Genomic DNA, 19,746 nt, shown 5'->3' on the forward strand with positions numbered 1-19,746 from the left:
TGTCATAAGGAAATTTTGCTTTATATGTTTTTCTCTTACATTTGATGTCTCAATCTGTTCCTGTCTCAGAAAAACACTGTTGGAATCCTGCTGACTGATATCAGTTCTATCAAAGCTAAGTACATTTATTGTAATGTTATGGAGATGATATCTTCAGCTGTGGTTTGTAATAAGTTATCATGATAAACTTTTACATGCAGAGATTATGTCCATCAGTAATAATGCATTGCCTGTTTCTTTTCTTTTAACATCTAATGTACAAGATATACATGTGAATTTATAAGAATATTTTTCTGATTCTATTCAGAAGGCTTTGTCTGCCATCCCGCCTTCTAATAAATGTAAAGGTCTTTTTTAAACTTCTCATAAGTTGATGAAATTTCAAATGACTGACAACATACTGAATTATCCTTCTCTGATGAGGATCTATCTGATTCAGAAGATCCTTCATCAGATATTGACACTAACAAATCTACTTATTTATTTAAAATGGAGTACATTTGTTCTTTGTTGAAGAAGTGTTGATTATATTGGATATTGAGGAGACTAGTCCTCTTGATTTTAAAGCTAGTAAGCATTTAAATTCTGTTTATAAACCTCCTGTGGTTATTACAGAGGTTTTTCCAGTTCCTGATGCTATTTCTGATATGATTTCTAAGGAATGGAATAGGCCTGGTACTACTTTTAGTCCTTCTTTAAGGTTTTAAAAATTGTATCCTTTGCCAGCAGTTAGATTGGAGTTTTGGGAAAAGATCCCCAAAGTTGGGGCTATCTCTACTCTTGCTACTATTCCTATGGAAAATAGTATTTATTTTAAAAGATCCTTCAGATAGGAAACTTGTATCATCTAAGGAAAGTTAATTTACTTTTCTTAGGCCTGCAATTTCTTTGGCTGATGATGCAGTTGCTCCAACTTTTTGGTTGGAAATTTTAGCGCAGCAAGTATCAGATCATGATTTGTCTAGCATTGTTAACTTGATTCAACATGCTAATAATTTCATTTGTGATGCCATTTTCTGATATTATCCAAAGTAATAAATTATTTCATTCACAGTTGGATTCAATACTTTCAACTGTTACTGTGGGGAAGGGAGGTTTTTTTTTGCCTCAAGATTAAGTTCTAAGGGTAAATTTTAAGCTGCTTCCGTTTTCGTTCTTAATAAGGAACTGAAACCTAACTCTTCCCCAAGGAATTTGTTTCCAATTGGAAGCCTTTGTTAAATTGAAATAAATTCGAGCCATTTAAGAGATCAAAGCCAGCCCCCAAGTCCGCATGAAGGTGCAGCCCTTATTCCAGCTCATCTGGTAGGGGATAGATTAAGCTTTTTCTAAGTTATTTGAATCAATTCGGTCCAAAGTCTTTAGATTCAGAATATTGTTTCTCAGGGGTACAGAATAGGATTCAGAGTAAGGCCACCTGTTAGAAGTTTTTTCTCTCACGCATTCCAGCAATCCCAGTAAAGGCTCAGACTTTTCTGAAGTGTGTTTCAGACCTGGAGTTATCTGGGGTAATCATGCCAGTTCCTTTTCAGGAACGGGGTCTGGGATTTTATTCAAAACTATTCATTGTCCCAAATAAATAAAATTAAATTTTGAATTGACATGTAAGAGTACCATCTTTCAGAATGGTGACTATAAGGTCTATTCTGCCTTTTGTTCAGCAAGGGCATTATATGCCACAATAGACTTACAGGATGCATATCTTCATATTCTGTTTCATCCAGATTATTATCGGTTTCAGTTTCTCTTTTTTAGACAAGAATTACCAATTTGTTGCTCTTCCTTTCTGGTCTAGCGACAGCTCTAGAAATCTTTTCAAAGGTTCTCAGTGTTTCCTTATTTGGACGATATCTTGGTACTTGCTCAGTCTTTACGTTCTGCAGAATCTCATACAAATCAACTTCTGTTTTCTTCAAAGACATGGTTGGAGAATCAATTTACCAAAACGTTCCTTGATCACAACAGATTCAGAGTCTTTTCAGGTTGGGGAGCTGTTTGGGGATCTCTGATAGCACAAGGGGTTTGGAAATCTCAAGAGGCGAGATTACCAATAAATATTGGAACTCCATGCAAATTTCAGGGCTCTTCGGGCTTGGCCCCTGTTGAAGAGAAGTTCATTCAATTGCTTTCAAGACAGATAATATCACAGCTGTGGCATATGTCAATCATCAGGGTGGGACTCACAGTCCCCTAGCTATGAAAGAAGTATCTCTAATACTATTTGGGCGGAATACAGCTCTTGTCTAATTTCTGTGGTTCATATCCCAGGGGTAGACAATTGGGGAGCGGATTATTTCAACCGTCAGACTTTACATCCAGGAGAGTGGTCTCTCCATCCAGATGTGTTTTCTCAGATTGTTCAGATGTGGTGTCTTTCAGAAATAGATCTGATGGTTTCTCATCTAAACAAGAAGACTTCCCAGGTACCTGTCCAGATCCAGGGATCTTCAGGCGGCAGCAGTGGATACGTTGTCACTTTCTTGGTGCTACCAACCTGCTTATATTTTCCGCCTCTAGTTCTTCTTCCAAGAGTGATATCCATAATCATCATGGAACAGTCATTTGTTTTGCTGGTAGTTCCAGCATGGCCTCACAGGTTTTGATATGCGGATTTTTTTTTGGACCTCTTCCATTAAGGTCGAATTTTCTGTCTCAAGGTTCGTTTTTTCCATCAGGATTTCAAATCATTAAATTTGAAGGTATGGAAATTAAACGCCTAGTGCTTAGTCATAGAGGTTTCTCTGACTCGGTGATTAATACTATGTTACAGGCTCGTAAATCTATTTTTAGAAAGATTTATTATCGAGTTTGAAAGACTTATTTGCATGGTGTTCTTCTCATAAGTTCACTTGGCATTCTTTCAGAATTCCTAGATTTTTACAATTTCTTCAGGATGGTTTAAATAGAGGTTTCTCTTGTAAGGTGTATCCAGTCCACGGATTCATCCATTACTTGTGTGATATTCTCCTTCCCAACAGGAAGCTGCAAGAGGATCACCCACAGCAGAGCTGTCTATATAGCTCCTCCCCTAACTGCCACCTCCCAGTCATTCTTTTGCAGCTCTCGACAAGGGAAGTAGCTAGAGAGATGTGGTGCATTAATGTAGTTTATCTTCAATCAAAAGTTTATTATTTTCAAATGGTACCGGAGTTGTACTATTTTAGCCTCAGGCAGAAAGTTGAAGAAGAGTCTGCCTGTGGTTTTTTGATGATCTTAGCGGTTTGTAACTAAGGTCCACTGCTGTTCTCACACATAACTGAAGAGATGGGTAACTTCAGCTGGGGGAATAGCGTGCAGGGTCTCCTGCTCTGAGGTATGTGCAGTTTTAAATTTTTCTAGAGAGATGATAAGCTAGAAAATGCTGACAATACCGGATTTATTTAAGGTAAGCCTGATTACAGTGATTTAATAACGACTGGTATCATGCTTGCTGTTAAGGGTAATATTTTTGTTATTTACTCTCATTACTGAATAGATATAACGTTTGCTTGAGGTATATAAACATTTATTACAAATTGGTGATAAAACTTTATTCTAGGGCCCAGTTTTTCCACATGGCTGACTAGATTCTGCCTAGGGATAGTTTTTTAAGGCCCTCTCACTGTGAGTACAGGTTGGGAGGGGCCTATTTTCGCGCCTAAATTGTGCAGTAGTTTTTGCAGCTTGAGACATCCAGCTTCCCTGAAGGAGTCCCCTGAACATATAGGACCTCTCTAAAGGGTTTTTGTGCCTTCCAAAGTCTTTGTATGGGCAGGTAGGAGCCACAGTAGAGCTGTTGCAGTTAGTTGTGACTGTTTAAAAACGTTTATATCGTTTTTTTTATCCGGTTTTGAAACTAAGGAGTTAATCATCCATTTGCAGGTGGGTGCAATGCTATTTCAGTCTATTATACACACTGTAAAAAATTCGTAAAATGTACTGCTTTTTTCACTGTTTTGCAGTTTCTGTCATTGTTTTTTTCTCTTAAAGGCACAGTACCGTTTTTATTTTTTGCTTGTTCACAGTTATTAAAGTGTTTTCCAAGCTTGCTGGTCTCATTACTAGTCTGTTTAAACATGTGTGACATAGAGGAAACTCATTGTTCATTATGTTTAGAAGCCATTGTGGAACCCCCTCTTAGAATGTGTACCAAATGCACTGATTTTACTATAGATTACAAAGACTATATTCTGGCTTTAAAAAATTTATCACCAGAAGAAATTGACAAGGAGGAAGTTATGCCGACTAACTCTCCCCATGTGTCAGAACCTATAAATCCCGCTCAGGGGACGCCAAGTACATCTAGCGCGCCCATTGCGTATACCTTGCAAGACATGGCGGCAGTTATGAATCATACCCTTACAGAGGTATTATCTAAACTGCCAGGATTGCAAGGAAAGCGAGACAGCTCTGGGACTAGAATAAATACAGAGCTCTCTGACGCTTTAGTGGCTATGTCTGATACACCCTCACAATGTGCTGAAGCGGCGGAGCTTCAATCTGTGGGTGATTTTTCTGATTCAGGGAAGATACTTCAACCTGATTCTGATATGTCTATATTTAAATTTAAGCTTGAGCACTTCCGCATATTGCTCAGGGAGGTCTTAGCAACTCTGGACGACTGTGACACTATTGTAGTCCCAGAGAAATTATGTAGATTGGATGTTTTTCCAATTCCTAAGAGGTTTTCTGTAATTATTACTAAGGAATGGGATAGACCAGGTGTACCGTTCTCTCCCACTCCTGTTTTTAAAAAGATGTTTCCTCTAGACGCCGCTATACGGGACTTATGGCAGACGGTCCCTAAGGTGGAGGGAGCAGTTTCTACTCTAGCTAAGCGTACCACTATCCCTGTCGAGGACAGTTGTGCTTTTCTAGATCCAATGGATAAAAAATTAGAGGGTTACCTTAAGAAATGTTTTATTCAACAAGGTTTTATTCTCCAGCCTCTTGCATGCATTGCCCCAGTCACTGCTGCCGCAGCTTTCTGGTTTGAGTCCCTAGAGGAGGCTCTAAAAGTTGAAACCCCGTTGGAAGATATTATTGACAAGCTTAGGGCCCTTAAGCTAGCCAATTCATTTGTTTCTGATGCCGTTGTTAATTTAACCAAGCAAACGGCTAAAAATTCAGGTTTTGCTATTCAGGCGCGTAGGGCGCTATGGCTTAAATCCTGGTCAGGTGACGTGACTTCAAAGTCTAAACTTCCCTTCAAAGGACAGACCCTATTCGGGCCTGGACTGAAGGAGATCATTTCTGACATCACTGGAGGAAAAGGTCACGCCCTTCCTCAAGAAAGGTCCAACAAATTAAGGACCAAACAGTCTAGTTTCCGGCCCTTTCGAAACTTCAAGAGTGGCGCAGCATCAACTTCCTCTAACACAAAACAAGAGGGAACTTTTGCCCAGTCTAAGCCAGTCTGGAGACCTAACCAGGCTTGGAACAAGGGGAAACAGGCCAAAAAGCCTGCTGCTGCCTCTAAGACAGCATGAAGGAGCAGCCCCCGATCCGGAAATGGATCTAGTAGGGGGCAGACTCTCTCTCTTCGCCCAGGCTTGGGCAAGAGATGTCCAGGATCCCTCGGCATTGGAAATTGTGTCCAAGGGTTATCTTCTGGAATTCAAAACCTCTCCCCCAAAAGGGAGATTTCATCTCTCACTTTTATCTGCAAACCAGATAAAGGACGAGGCGTTCTTACATTGTGTTCAAGGCCTTCTAATTATGGGAGTGATCCACCCAGTTCCGCAGGAGGAACAGGGTCAGGGCTTCTATTCAAATATGTTTGTAGTTCCCAAGAAAGAGGGAACATTCAGACCAATCTTAGATCACAAGATCTTAAACAAATTTCTCACAGTTCCATCCTTCAAGATGGAGACTATTCGAACCATCCTTCCTATGATCCAGGAGGGCCAATATATGACTACCGTAGACCTAAAGGATGCTTATCTTCACATTCCGATACACAAAGATCATCATCGTTTTCTCAGGTTTGCCTTTCGAGACAGGCACTACCAGTTTGTGGCTCTTCCCTTCGGGTTGGCCACGGCACCAAGAATCTTTAAAAAGGTTCTAGGGTCCCTTCTAGCGGTCCTAAGGCCGCGGGGTATAGCAGTGTAGCCCCTTAGTTAGACGACATTCTGAAACAGGCGTCGACTTTTCAAGTTGCCAGGTCCCACACGGACATTGTTCTGGCATTTCTGAGGTCCCATGGGTGGAAGGTGAACGAAGAAAAGAGCTCTCTATCACCTCTAACAAAAGTTTAATTCCTAGGGACTCTGATAGATTCGGTAGAAATGAAGATTTACCTAACGAAGGCCAGATTGTCAAAACTTCTAGACTCTTGACGTGTTCTTTATTCCACTTCTCGTCCTTAAGTGGCTCAGTGTATGGAAGTAATCTGTTTAATGGTAGCGGCAATGGACATAGTACCGTTTGCCCGCCTACATCTCAGACCGCTGCAACTTTGCATGCTCAGTCAGTGGAATGGAGATTACACAGATTTGTCCCCTCTACTAAATCTGGATGAAGAAACCAGGGATTCTCTTCTCTGGTGGCTATCTCAGGTCCATCTGTCCAAGGGGATGAGCTTCCGCAGGCCAGATTGGACTATAGTAACGACAGATGCCAGCCTTCTGGGCTGGGGTGCAGTCTGGAACTCCCTGAAGGCTCAGGGCTCGTGGACTCAGGAGGAGGCTCTCCTTCCAGTAAACATTCTGGAATTAAGAGCGATATTCAATGCTCTTCAGGCTTGGCCTCAGCTTGCTGCGGTCAGGTTCATCAGATTTCAGTCGGACAACATCACGACTGTAGCCTATATCAACCATCAGGGGGGAACAAGGAGCCCCCTGGCAATGTTGGAGGTTTCAAAGATAATTCTATGGGCAGAGGTTCACTCTTGCCATCTCTCAGCTATCCATATCCCAGGAGTAGAGAACTGGGAGGCGGATTTTCTAAGTCGGCAGACTTTTCATCCAGGGGAGTGGGAACTTCATCCGGAGGTATTTGCCCAGCTGATTCAACTATGGGGCAAACCAGAACTGGATCTCATGGCATCTCGTCAGAACGCCAAACTTCCTTATTACGGGTCCAGGTCAAGGGATCCCCAGGCAGCGCTGGTCCTTCAGCCTGGCTTATGTGTTTCCACCGTTTCCTCTGCTCCCTCGGCTGATTGCCAAGATCAAGCAGGAGAGAGCTTCAGTGATTTTGATTGCTCCTGCGTGGCCACGCAGGACTTGGTATGCAGATCTGGTGGACATGTCATCCTTTCCACCATGGACTCTGCCGCTGAGGCAGGACCTTCTACTTCAAGGTCCCTTCAAAGATCCAAATCTATCATAAGATATGGTGTAAATATCCTCATTGGTGTGAATCCAAGGGTTACTCATGGAGTAAAGTCAGGATTCCCAGGATATTGTCTTTTCTCCATGAAGGATTGGAGAAGGGATTGTCAGCTAGTTCCTTAAAGGGACAGATTTCTGCTCTGTCTATTCTTTTGCACAAGCGTCTGGCGGATGTTCCAGACGTTCAGGCGTTTTGTCAGGCTTTAGTTAGAATCAAGCCTGTGTTTAAACCTGTTGCTCTGCCATGGAGTTTAAATTTAGTTCTTAAAGTTCTTCAAGGGGTTCTGTTTGAACCTCTGCATTCCATAGATATCAAGCTTTTATCTTGGAAAGTTCTGTTCTTGGTAGCTATCTCTTCGGCTCGAAGAGTTTCAGAGTTATCTGCCTTGCAGTGTGATTCCCCTTATCTGATCTTCCATGCAGATAAGGTAGTGTTGCGTACCAAACCTGGGTTTCTTCCTAAGGTGGTATCTAATAAGAATATCAATCAGGAGATTGTTGTTCCGTCACTGTGTCCTAATCCTTCTTCAAAGAAGGAACGTCTATTACACAATCTTGACGTGGTTCGTGCTTTAAAGTTTTATTTACAAGCTACTAAAGATTTTCGTCAACCATCTGCATTGTTTGTTGTCTACTCTGGACAGAGGAAAGGCCAAAAGGCTTCAGCAACTTCTCTTTCCTTTTGGTTAAGAAGTATAATCCGCTTAGCTTATGAGACTGCTGGCCAGCAGCCTCCTGTAAGAATTACAGCTCATTCCACTAGAGCAGTGGCTTCCACATGGGCTTTTAAAAATGAGGCTTCTGTTGAACAGATTTGTAAGGTGGCGACTTGGTCTTCGCTTCATACTTTTTCTAAATTCTACAAATTTGATACTTTTGCTTCTTCGGAGGCTATTTTTGGGTGAAAGGTCTTACAGGCAGTGGTGCCTTCCGTTTAAGCGCCTACCTTGTCCCTCCCTTCATCCGTGTCCTATAGCTTTGGTATTGGTATCCCACAAGTAATGGATGAATCCGTGGACTGGATACACCTTACAAGAGAAAACAAAATTTATGCTTACCTGATAAATTTATTTTTCTTGTGGTGTATCCAGTCCACGGCCTGCCCTGTCATTTTAAGGCAGGTGTTTTTTAATTTTTAAACTACAGTCACCACTGCACCCTATAGTTTCTCCTTTCTCTTGCTTGTCTTCGGTCGAATGACTGGGAGGTGGCAGTTAGGGGAGGAGCTATATAGACAGCTCTGCTGTGGGTGATCCTCTTGCAGCTTCCTGTTGGGAAGGAGAATATCCCACAAGTAATGGATGAATCCGTGGACTGGATACACCACAAGAGAAATAAATTTATCAGGTAAGCATAAATGTTATTATTGTCTAATCACTGGGATTCATATATCAGGTGTAGACAATTGGGAAGTGGATTATCTCAGCCGTCAGATTCTAGATCCGGGGGAGTGGTCTCTCCATCCAGATGTGTTCTATCAAATTGTGCAGATGTGGGGTCTTCCAGATATTGATCCTGATGGCCTCTCGTCTAAATAAGAAACTTCCCAGATACCTCTCCAGGTCCAGGGATCCTCAAGCGGAATTGATGGATGCTTTAGCAGTTCCATGGTTTTACCAACCTGCTTACATTTTTCCACCTCTGGTTCTTCTTCCAAGAGTGATGCCAAAGATCATAATGGAACAATCTTATGTGTTTCTGATAGCACCAGCATTGCCTCACAGGTTCTGGTATGCGGACCTTGTCTGAATGTCCAGTTGCCAACCTTGGTCACTTCCTCTAAGACAAGATCATCTGTCTCAAGGCCCGTTTTTCCATCCGGATCTCAAATCTCTAAATTTGAACGTATGTAAATTGAACGCTTAGTCATAGAGGTTTCTCTGACTCTGTGATTAACATTATGATACACGCTCGTAAGCCTGTTACAAGGAAAATATACACAAGGTTTGGAAACTTATATTTCATGGTGTTCCATTCATGAGTATTATTGGCATTCTTTTAGAATTCCTAGGATTCTACAGTTTTTTTTCCAGGATGGTTTGGATAAAGGTTTGTCTGCCAATACTTTGAAAGGACAAATCTATGCTCTTTCTGTTTTATTTCACAGAAAGATTGCTAATCTTCCTGATGTTCACTGTTTTGTACAGGCTTTTGTCAGCCGTAAAGAATCAGTCCAGGATTGGACCCAACTGCTAGCGTGAAAAGATGAACACACGCTAGCACGCTGAGAGGAAACCAGGACGTGACCCACTCAGGAATAACAATTAATAGATTAACCCTTTAATGACCACAGCATTTTTCCATTTTCTGTCCATTTGGGACCAAGGCTATTTTTACATTTTTGCGGCCTTTGTGTTTAGCTGTAATTTTCCTCTTACTCATTTACTGTACCCACACATATTATATACCGTTTTTCTCGCCATTAAATGGACTTTCCAAAGATACCATTATTTTAATCATATCTTATAATTTAGTATAAAAAAACCATAAAATATGAGAAATTACACATCTACAACCAGCAAAAAACACCCATGCTAAATAGTTTCTAAATTTTGTCCTGAGTTTAGAAATACCCAATGTTTACATGTGCTTTGCTTTTTTTGCAAGTTATAGGGCAATAAATACAAGTAGCACTTTGCTATTTCCAAACCATTTTTTTTTTCAAGATTAGCGCTAGTTACATTAGAACACTAATATCTTTCAGGAATCCCTGAATATCCATTGACATGTATATATTTTTTTTTAGAAGACATCCCAAAGTATTGATCTAGGCCAATTTTGTTATATTTCATGCCACCATTTCACTGCCAAATGCGATCAAATAGAAAAAATCGTTCACTTTTTCACAAATTTTTTTCACAAAATTTTGGTTTCTCACTGAAATTATTTACAAACAGCTTGTGCAATTATGGCATAAATGATTGTTAATTTTTCTTTGGGATCCCCTTTGTTCAGAAATAGCAGACATATATGGCTTTGGCGTTGCTTTTTGGTAATTAGAAGGCTGCTAAATGCCACTGTGCACCACACGTTTATTATGCCCAGCAGTAAAGGGGTTAATTAGGGATCATGTAGGGAGCTTTTTGGGGTAATTTTAGCTTTAGTGTAGTGTAGTAGACAACCCCAAGTAATGATCTAGGCCCATTTTGGTATATTTCATGCCACCATTTCACCGCCAATTGCGATCAAATTAAAAAAAAAACACGTTAAATTTTTCACAATTTTAGGTTTCTCACTGAAATCATTTACAAACAGCTTGTGCAATTATGGCACAAATTGTTGTAAATGCTTCTCTGGGATCCCCTTTGTTCAGAAATAGCAGACATATATGGCTTTGGCGTTGCTTTTTGGTACTTAGAAGGCCGCTAAATGCTGCTGCGCATCACACGTGTATTATGGCTAGCAGTGAATGTGGTTAATTAGGTAGCTTGTAGGGAGCTTGCAGGGTTAATTTTAGCTTTAGTGTAGAGCTCAGCCTCCCATCTGAAACATCAGACCCCCTGATCCCTCCCAAACAGCTCTCTTCCCTCCCCCGCCCCACAATTGTCCCTGCCATCTTAAGTACTGGCAGCAACTCTGCCAGTACAAAAATAAGATATATTTAGCCTTTTTGGGGGGGGGGGGTTAAAGCATATTTACATATGCTGCTGTGTAGGAGCCCCCCCTTAGCCCCCAACCTGACTGATCCCCCACCAAACAGCTCTCTAACCCTCCCCCTCTGCCTTAATGGCCGCCATCTTGGGTACTGGCAGCTGTCTGCCAGTACCCAAATTTGAATAAAACAGTTGCTTTTTTATTTTTTCCCCATTTTCTGTAGTGTAGCTCCCCCCCCCCCACCAAAGAACAAACCCCCACCCCTCCTAGATACCTTTGTTTGTTTGTTTTTAAAATAAGACTTTTTTCTGACACTTTTAGCACAGTCTTTTCTGTAGTGTAGCGGTTCCCACCCGCTCCCGCCCCGTGCACCCGCCCGCCATGCACACGCGCCCGTGCCCGCCCCCCTCTACATTACCCGGCCCATCGATGGCCGCCCACCCGCCTCCCAAGTCGGCTCCCACCCACCAACGATACCGGCCATTGATGTCCGGTGCAGAGAGGGCCACAGAGTTGCTCTCTCTGCATCGGATGGCCATCTAGAGTTATTGCAGGATGCCTCCATATCGAGGCATCACTGCAATAACCGGAAAGCAGCTGGAAGCGAGCAGGATCGCTTCCAGATGCTTTCCACACAGAGGACGTGCAAGGTACGTCCTCAGGCGTTAACTGCCTTTTTTTTGAGGACGTACCCTGCATGTCCTCGGTCATTAAGGGGTTAATTTGTAGAAAAAGAAGAGTACTCACAGATGCAGGTATTCAGATTGAGGTTTTAAAACAGGCATAGGATTAGGCAGTTGAGTGAACAAATGAAGCAGTGGACAATGTCCCTTTAATCAAGTACAAGGATGAGGCAACAGAGTGGTCAGACCGTGACAGCACCCCCTCCTCAACGACCCCTCCGGGGGATAGGACCTGGTTTGGAGGGATGAGCTGGTTCCCAAGACCGCTCTGTGACAGGATAGCCTGTCCGTCTGTCCAATGGATGAGATAGTATAACATTTTGCCACGATGTTTGGAATCGATAATGTGACTGACTTCGAATTCCGGTTGTCCTTGAACCAGCAGAGGAGAAGGAGTGGTCCTAGGTCTGGAGTATCTGTTGAAAGTGGCGGGTTTTAGAAGTGAGACATGAAAAACTGGATGAGCCTTAAGGGTCTTAGGAAGAGCTATACGATAAGCAGTAGTGCAAATCTGACTCAGGATCCGGAAAGGACCGACATAACGTGGCCCCAGTTTAATAGAGGGTTGTTTGAGATGAAGATGACGTGTAGAAACCCCAACCTTGTGTCCAGGACTGTACTTGGGAGCCTTCTTACGTTTACGATCAGCATAGTTTTTATATTGTTTAGAAGCTTTGACGAGGAGAAAGCGGATCTTTCGCCAATGGCGACAAAGTCTGCGGACAGAGAGATCAGCAGCAGGAATTTCTGAAAGAGAGGTATGAAGCGGAAAAGTTCTGGGTTGAAATCCATGAGCTGCTTTAAAGGGGGAAGTTTTAAGAGAAGAGTTGTATCGGGCATTGTGAGCCAACTCAGCTAGAGGCAAGTAGTGGGTCCAGTTAGAGTGGAGATGATCCACATAATGCCTGAGGTAGGTTTCCAAACACTGATTGACTCTTTCGGTTTGTCCATTTGACTGAGGATGATGTGATGTGGACAAGGAGATAGAAGTACCAAGTAGTCTACAAAGAGATTTCCAAAAACGAGAGACAAATTGAACCTGTCCGAGACGATATCAAGAGGGAATCGATGAAGTCTCACTACGTGTTGAATAAACAATTCGGAAAGGGTTTTAGCAGAGGGTAAGCCAGGCAACGGCACAAAATGAGCTGACTTGGTGAATCTGTCAACTATAACCCAAATGGTATTGTTTGCAGCAGAAGGAGGGAGACCAGTAATGAAATCCATGGATAAATGGGTCCAAGGCACATGAGGGACAGGGAAGTAAACCAGAAGTCAATTGTCGAGGTACCTTGTTGGATGCACATGTGGTACAGGCAGAAACGTACTCTTTGGCATCCCGAGTTAAAGAGGGCCACTAACTTCCAGGATGAATTGATATTCCAGATTAGGGTGACGGAGAATAGGTGCAGAAACAAGCTTTTTTTAGAGAGTACAGCTTCTGAAGACCATTCTTTGCAGTTTTGCCCTTTTTTTAGTCAGATAGGTAAGGGATGCAGTAATAGTGGCAAAACCTTTGATGAACTTCCTATAGTAACCGGCAAAGCCTAGAAAACGCTGGAGAGCTTTAAGGGAGTCAGGTCTAGGCCACTCAAGTATGGCATCGAGTTTGGTAGGATCCATTTTGAAGCCAGTCTCAGATATCACATATCCTAGAAATGGAATAGAGTCCTGGTGGAAAGAACACTTTTCCATCTTGGCAAACAGAGGGTATGTCCTGCCACGAGGTAAAGGAGCCCCAGGGAGTAGGTCTATGGGGCAATCAAAGGGACAATGTGGAGGAAGACGTTCCGCCTCATTTTTTTGAGAACACATCAAGAAAGTCCTGATAGCAATTAGATAAGGAGTTTGAGGTTTCTGTAGTACTTAATATGGCGATTGGACGCTTGACGGGGTTTTACAAACAATTGATCCAACAAGAAGAACCCCAAGTAGTAAGTTCACCTTGAGCCCAGGAAAACGTAGGGTCATGCAACCGAAGCCAGGGGAGACCCAAGATTATAGGAAACTGAGGAGTCGGTATGACATCCAGACTAATAGTCTCGGAATGAAGGATCCCTACGGAAAATAGCAATGGTATGGTAGAAAACTGAATTAGACCAGTGCCCAGCGGGCCACCGCTGACAGTGGAGACCTTGACAGAGTGCTCTTTAGCGTGCAGAGGAATTCTCTGTGTGGTTGCAAAGGTGGAATTTATGAACATGCCTCCAGCACCGGAATCAATTAGACCTTGAGTATGGACTTTTCGTTCTCCAAGGTGAAGAGTTACTGGTACAAAAAGTTTGTTGAGGGAGGAGAATTCAATCTGGCTTAAGTCAGTCCCTTGATCTGGAGTTAAGCCCTGGCTTTTACTGGTCTGGTGAGGCAATTCCTCAACAAATGCCCCTTTTAGACCGCAGTATAAGCTTAGATGAAGTGCACATCTTCTCTGGCGTTCGATCTCGGTTAATTTTATGGTACCAACTTCCATCGGTTCTGTTTGATCGGTAGTGGTAGACGAAGGAGACACAGGATTGGAAAAACTGGGTGCCAGGCAGAAAGAAGAGCGAGATAGGGGTTTACGTGTTCTCTCTCTCTTTCCTGAGTTGTCGTTCACTATACCTGGCGTCAAGCCTGATGCAGAGATTAATCAGGTCTTCAAGGAATTCTGGGAGTTCCCGATACACTAACTCGTACTTAAGACGTTCAGAGAGACCCTTACGAAAAGCCGCTCTTAGAGCTCCCTGATTCCAAGAGGTCTCAGCCGCAAGTGTGCGGAACTCAATAGCTTACTGTGCCACGGATTGGGCTCCCTGACGCAGGTCCAAAAGAGAGGCTACAGCAGCTGAAGATCTTCCAGGTTTGTTAAAGACGGTAGAAATCCACAAGGAAGGAATCCACAACCTGAAGGATAGGGTCGTTCTTTTTCAATAAGGGGGACACCCAGGCCAGGGCTTTCCCTTTCATCAGTGATATAAGGAATGTTATCCTAGAAGAAGGCGTAGTGAAGAGTGCAGTGTTGTTGCGGAAGTAAAGACGGCATTGGTTCGAAAAACCCCTACAATCATCGGGATTTCCATCATATTTGTCAGGAAGGGGAATCCTGGGGCCAATTTGCTCTTGAGTATGGGTTGTAGGAGGTGAAGATGAAGGTGAAGCCAGAGAGGTAGGATTGGGCTGTGTTGGAGCCACCAAACTTTGCAGTAAAACAGTAATCTGATCCAGCTTGGAGTCCAGGAATTGCAAATGTGCAGCATAAGACCCCAATAACTGCCCCTGGTGGGCCACGGCCATGGAAAGCTCAGCGGGGTCCATAATTGGCCCGTTTGTACTGTCAGCCATAAAGAATCAGTCCAGTATTGGACCCAACTGATAGCGTGAAAAGATAAACACACGCTAGCACGCTGAGAGGAAACCAGGACGTGACCCACTCAGGAATAACAATTAATAGATTAATTTGTAGAAAAAGAAGAGTATTCACAGATGCAGGTATTCGGATTGAAGTTTTTAAACAGGCATAGGATTAGGCAGTTGAGTGAACAAATGAAGCAGTGGACAATGTCCCTTTAATCAAGCACAAGGATGAGGCAGCAGAGTGGTCAGGCAAAGCAAAGGTCAGTGTCCCTTTAATCAGATACAAGGATGAGGCAGCAGAGTGGTCCGGCAAAGCAATGGTCTGTGTCCCTTTAATCAAATACAAGGATGAGGCGGCAGAGTAGTCAGGCAAAGCAATGGTCAGTGTCCCTTTATTCAGATACAAGGATGAGGCAGCAGAGTGGTCAGGCAAAGCAATGGTCAGTGTCCCTTTATTCAGATACAAGGATGAGGCAGCAGAGTGGTCAGGCAAAGCAATGGTCAGTGTCCCTTTATTCAGATACAAGGATGAGGCGGCAGAGTGGTCAGGCAAAGCAATGGTCAGTGTCCCTTTAATCAGATACAAGGATGAGGCAGCAGAGTGGTCAGGCAAAGCAATGGTCAGTGTCCCTTTATTCAGATACAAGGATGAGGTGGCAGAGTGGTCAGGCAAAGCAATGGTCAGTGTCCCTTTATTCAGATACAAGGATGAGGCAGCAGAGTGGTCAGGCAAAGCAATGGTCAGTGTCCCTTTATTCAGATACAAGGATGAGGCGGCAGAGTGGTCAGGCAAAGCAATGGTCAGTGTCCCTTTAATCAGATACAAGGATGAGACGGCAGAGTGGTCAGGCAAAGCAATGGTCAGTGTCCCTTTATTCAGATACAAGGATGAGGCAGCAGAGTGGTCAGGCAAAGCAATGGTCAGTGTCCCTTTATTCAGATACAAGGATGAGGTGGCAGAGTGGTCAGGCAAAGCAATGGTCAGTGTCCCTTTATTCAGATACAAGGATGAGGTGGCAGAGTGGTCAGGCAAAGCAATGGTCAGTGTCCCTTAAATCCAAATTCAGAGTACTCACGAGCCGGAATGAAGGAGAGAACAACAATAAACAGGCACCGGAGCAAAGACCCGCCAAGGCTTTTAAAAGCCTGATGACGAGAAGGGGGCGCAAACAGGAAGGCTGTGTCGCGTTGCTAAGCAACGAGACGTGCATTAGCTGAGAGAGATCCGGGAGCCACAGCGATGATCGGGTCAGACCGTGACACTTTGACTCGTATCAAACCTCTTATTAAATCTATCTCTCCTCCTTGGAGTCTAAAATTGGTATTAAAGACTTTACAGGCTCCTCCTTTTGAGTCTATGCATTCTTTGGACATTAAACTACTTTCTTGGAAAGTGTTTTCTCTTGGCTATCTCTTCTGCTAGAAGAGTTTCTGAATAGTCTGCTCTCTCTTGTGAGTCTCATCTTATTTTTCATCAAGATAAAGCTGTTTTGCGGACTTTGTTTAAATTATTGCCTAAAGTTGTGAAATTATTGTTCCTTCCTTGTGTCCTAATCCTAAGAATACTCTTGAAAGGTCTTTACATTCTTTGGATGTGGTAAGAGCTTTAAAACTTTATGCTGAGGCTACTAAAGATTTCAGAAAGACTTCTAGTCTATTTGTTCTTTTTTCTGGTTCCAGAAAAGGTCAGAAAGCCTCTGCCATTTCATTGGCATCTTGGTTGAAACTTCTGGTTCACAAAACTTATTTAGAGGCAGGGCAGTCTCAGCCTCAGGGAATACCAGCTCATTCTACAAGATCAGTTGCCACATCTTGGGTTTTCATGAATGAAGCTTCAGTTGATCAAATCTGCAAAGCTGCTACTTCTTTGCATACATTTACTAAATTTTACCATTTTGACGTTTTTGCTTCTTCAGAAGCAGCTTTTGGTAGAAGGGTTCTTCAGGCAGCTGTCTCAGCTTGATTCTAGTGCCTATGATTTAAGTTTTTTTTTAATTTTTAAGAAAACTTAATTATTTTTTTAGATTTAATTTCTCAGCGGAAATAGCCGTTTTTAATTTATCCCTCCCTCTATAGTTACTTGTGGACTTCCACATCTTGGGTATTATATCCCATCAGTAACTAGCTTGTGGACTCTCGCCACCTATAAGAAAGAAAACATAATTTATGTAAGAACTTACCTGATAAATTAATTTCTTTCATGGTGGCGAGAGTCCACGAGAACCACCCATTTTTTTGTGGTTATGATTTTTTGTATAAAGCACATTATTTATCCTGTTCCTTTTTTATGCTTTTACTCCTTATACACCTCACTAACTTGGCTATACGTTAAACTGAGGTTATGAGCGAGGTGAGAGTTGTATTTATTAAAATAAAAAACTTTGCACCCTCCTGGTAGGAATGTATATCCCATCAGTAACTAGCTCGTGAACTCTCACCACCATGAAAGAAATGAATTTATCAGGTAAGTTCTTGCATAAATTATGGTTTTTGAATTGCTCAACACAGACGCCTTAGTAATGGTTGCTTCTTGCTGAGTTCATTTTAAACGGTCTCTGTTATACACCCAGGTGATTGTAAATACTATGTCCAAATAAATGTTTTTAAAGTATTTTGGCTGCCTATGAGTCCAACTTTAATTGATTATATATATGAGCCTGCAAACCTAGAGCTGGGTCATGGCTCGTTGCTGTGTGTGAGTATTGAACTACAGGTGATAATATTGATATGCCTTACAGGACTTCACATTGTGGGCTAGATTATAAGTGGAGCACTAAATTATTACTCTCCTGCAAATGGGCAAAATTACAAGTGGTTGGTTATTGCTACCGTAAGCTCGCTTATGAAATTAACCAGAGAATGGATCTGCCGCAAATGCCCCCGAAATACTGTCTAGATACTGTTACTGTCTAATACTGTTTAGATTGTTAAAAAGTAAAAATGGCATCATCTTTATTTTTTAATAAACATGCTGCACTAGGCAGTATTTTTGGGTTAAAGTTGGTGCGAGTGGGGTGTTAGAAAGAAAACGATACTGAAAAGTGCCTTTACATTGCGGTCAATTGGAAATGTGTATTCCCAGTAAATATATATATATATATATATATATATATATATATATATATATATATATATATAAGCATATACACACATATATATATATATATAAGCATATACACACATATATATATATATATATATATATATATAAGCATATACACACATATATATATATATAAGCATATACACACATATATATATATATATAAGCATATACACATATATATATATATATATATATATATATATAAGCATATACACACATATATATATATATAAGCATATACACACATATATATATATATAAGCATATACACATATATATATATATATATATATATATATAAGCATATACACACATATATATATATATATAAGCATATACACACATATATATATATATATATATATAAGCATATACACATATATATATATATATATATATATATATATATATATATAAGCATATACACATATATATATATATATATATAAGCATATACACACATATATATATATATATATATATATATAAGCATATACACACATATATATATATATATATGTGTATATGCTTATATATATATATGTGTATATGCTTATATATATATATATATATATATGTGTGTATATGCTTATATATATATATATATATATATATATATATATATATGTGTATATGCTTATATATATATATGTGTGTATATGCATATATATATATATATATATATATGTGTATATGCTTTTATATATATATATATATATATGTGTGTGTATATGCTTATATATATATATATATATATATATATATATATATATATATGTGTGTATATGCTTTTATATATATATATATATATATATATATATATATATATGTGTGTGTATATGCTTATATATATATATATATATATATATATATATATATATATATGTGTGTATATGCTTATATATATATATTTATGTGTTTATATGCTTATATATATATATATATATATATATATATATATATATATATGTGTGTATATGCTTATATACATATATATGTGTTAATAAGTATATATACACATATTAACACAGAAATATATATGTATATCGGCATATACATATATACTTGAATTGTTGCTATTGCTGCGTGATTTACCCCCTTCGCTGTCGCTGAAGTTCTGATGCCGTCTGTGACAGCATCAGATCGAGGATCCCATAGGAGCCTATGGATTCACGCCCTCATAAACTCAATGTTTCTTAGCAATGCATTGCGGCCAACTTGTAATACCAGCGCACGATAATCATTGTGCGCTGGTATTACAAAGTGGAGCGCTAATAATGCTTTTTTGAAAGCGATATATAGGGCTCCACTTGTAATCTAGCCTTGTGGGTTTTTTTTCTTTTTCATTTAATGACATCAGCAAGATTCTCCCTGGGACTTTATATCCGATTTTGAGTGCTTTTTATCACATTTATAGTTTATTACTATATCGGGAGACTTGATATGCCTGAGGGAGAGTGAGCTGGACTGCTCCTCATTTTTCAGACTGCCCCTAGCAGTCTGAAAAATCTTTGAGAGTTTACTTGCCATCTAATGAATATTTTTAGTTAATTTATGGTTCACACAATGTGTCTCCTCCTTTGTGCTTCCTTGGGAGCAAATTAAAGGGGAGAAACATTAAGGGTAAACTGTTCCTTTGATATATGGATCATGAACATATTCACTGTGCAGTCAAGGACATAGCAAATATATTTGTTTATAAAAAAACATCTTT

General features: G+C 40.7%; 1 protein-coding gene across 2 annotated transcripts in view; it reads left to right on the forward strand.

Annotated features, from left to right (window-relative positions):
• The window catches only part of PIP4K2C (phosphatidylinositol-5-phosphate 4-kinase type 2 gamma), a 396,981-nt gene that overhangs the window by 292,678 nt on the left and 84,557 nt on the right, over positions 1-19,746 (forward strand). The window lies entirely within an intron of this gene.

Source organism: Bombina bombina, chromosome 3 (genome assembly GCF_027579735.1).
Source record: "Bombina bombina isolate aBomBom1 chromosome 3, aBomBom1.pri, whole genome shotgun sequence".
Lineage (NCBI taxonomy): Eukaryota > Metazoa > Chordata > Amphibia > Anura > Bombinatoridae > Bombina > Bombina bombina.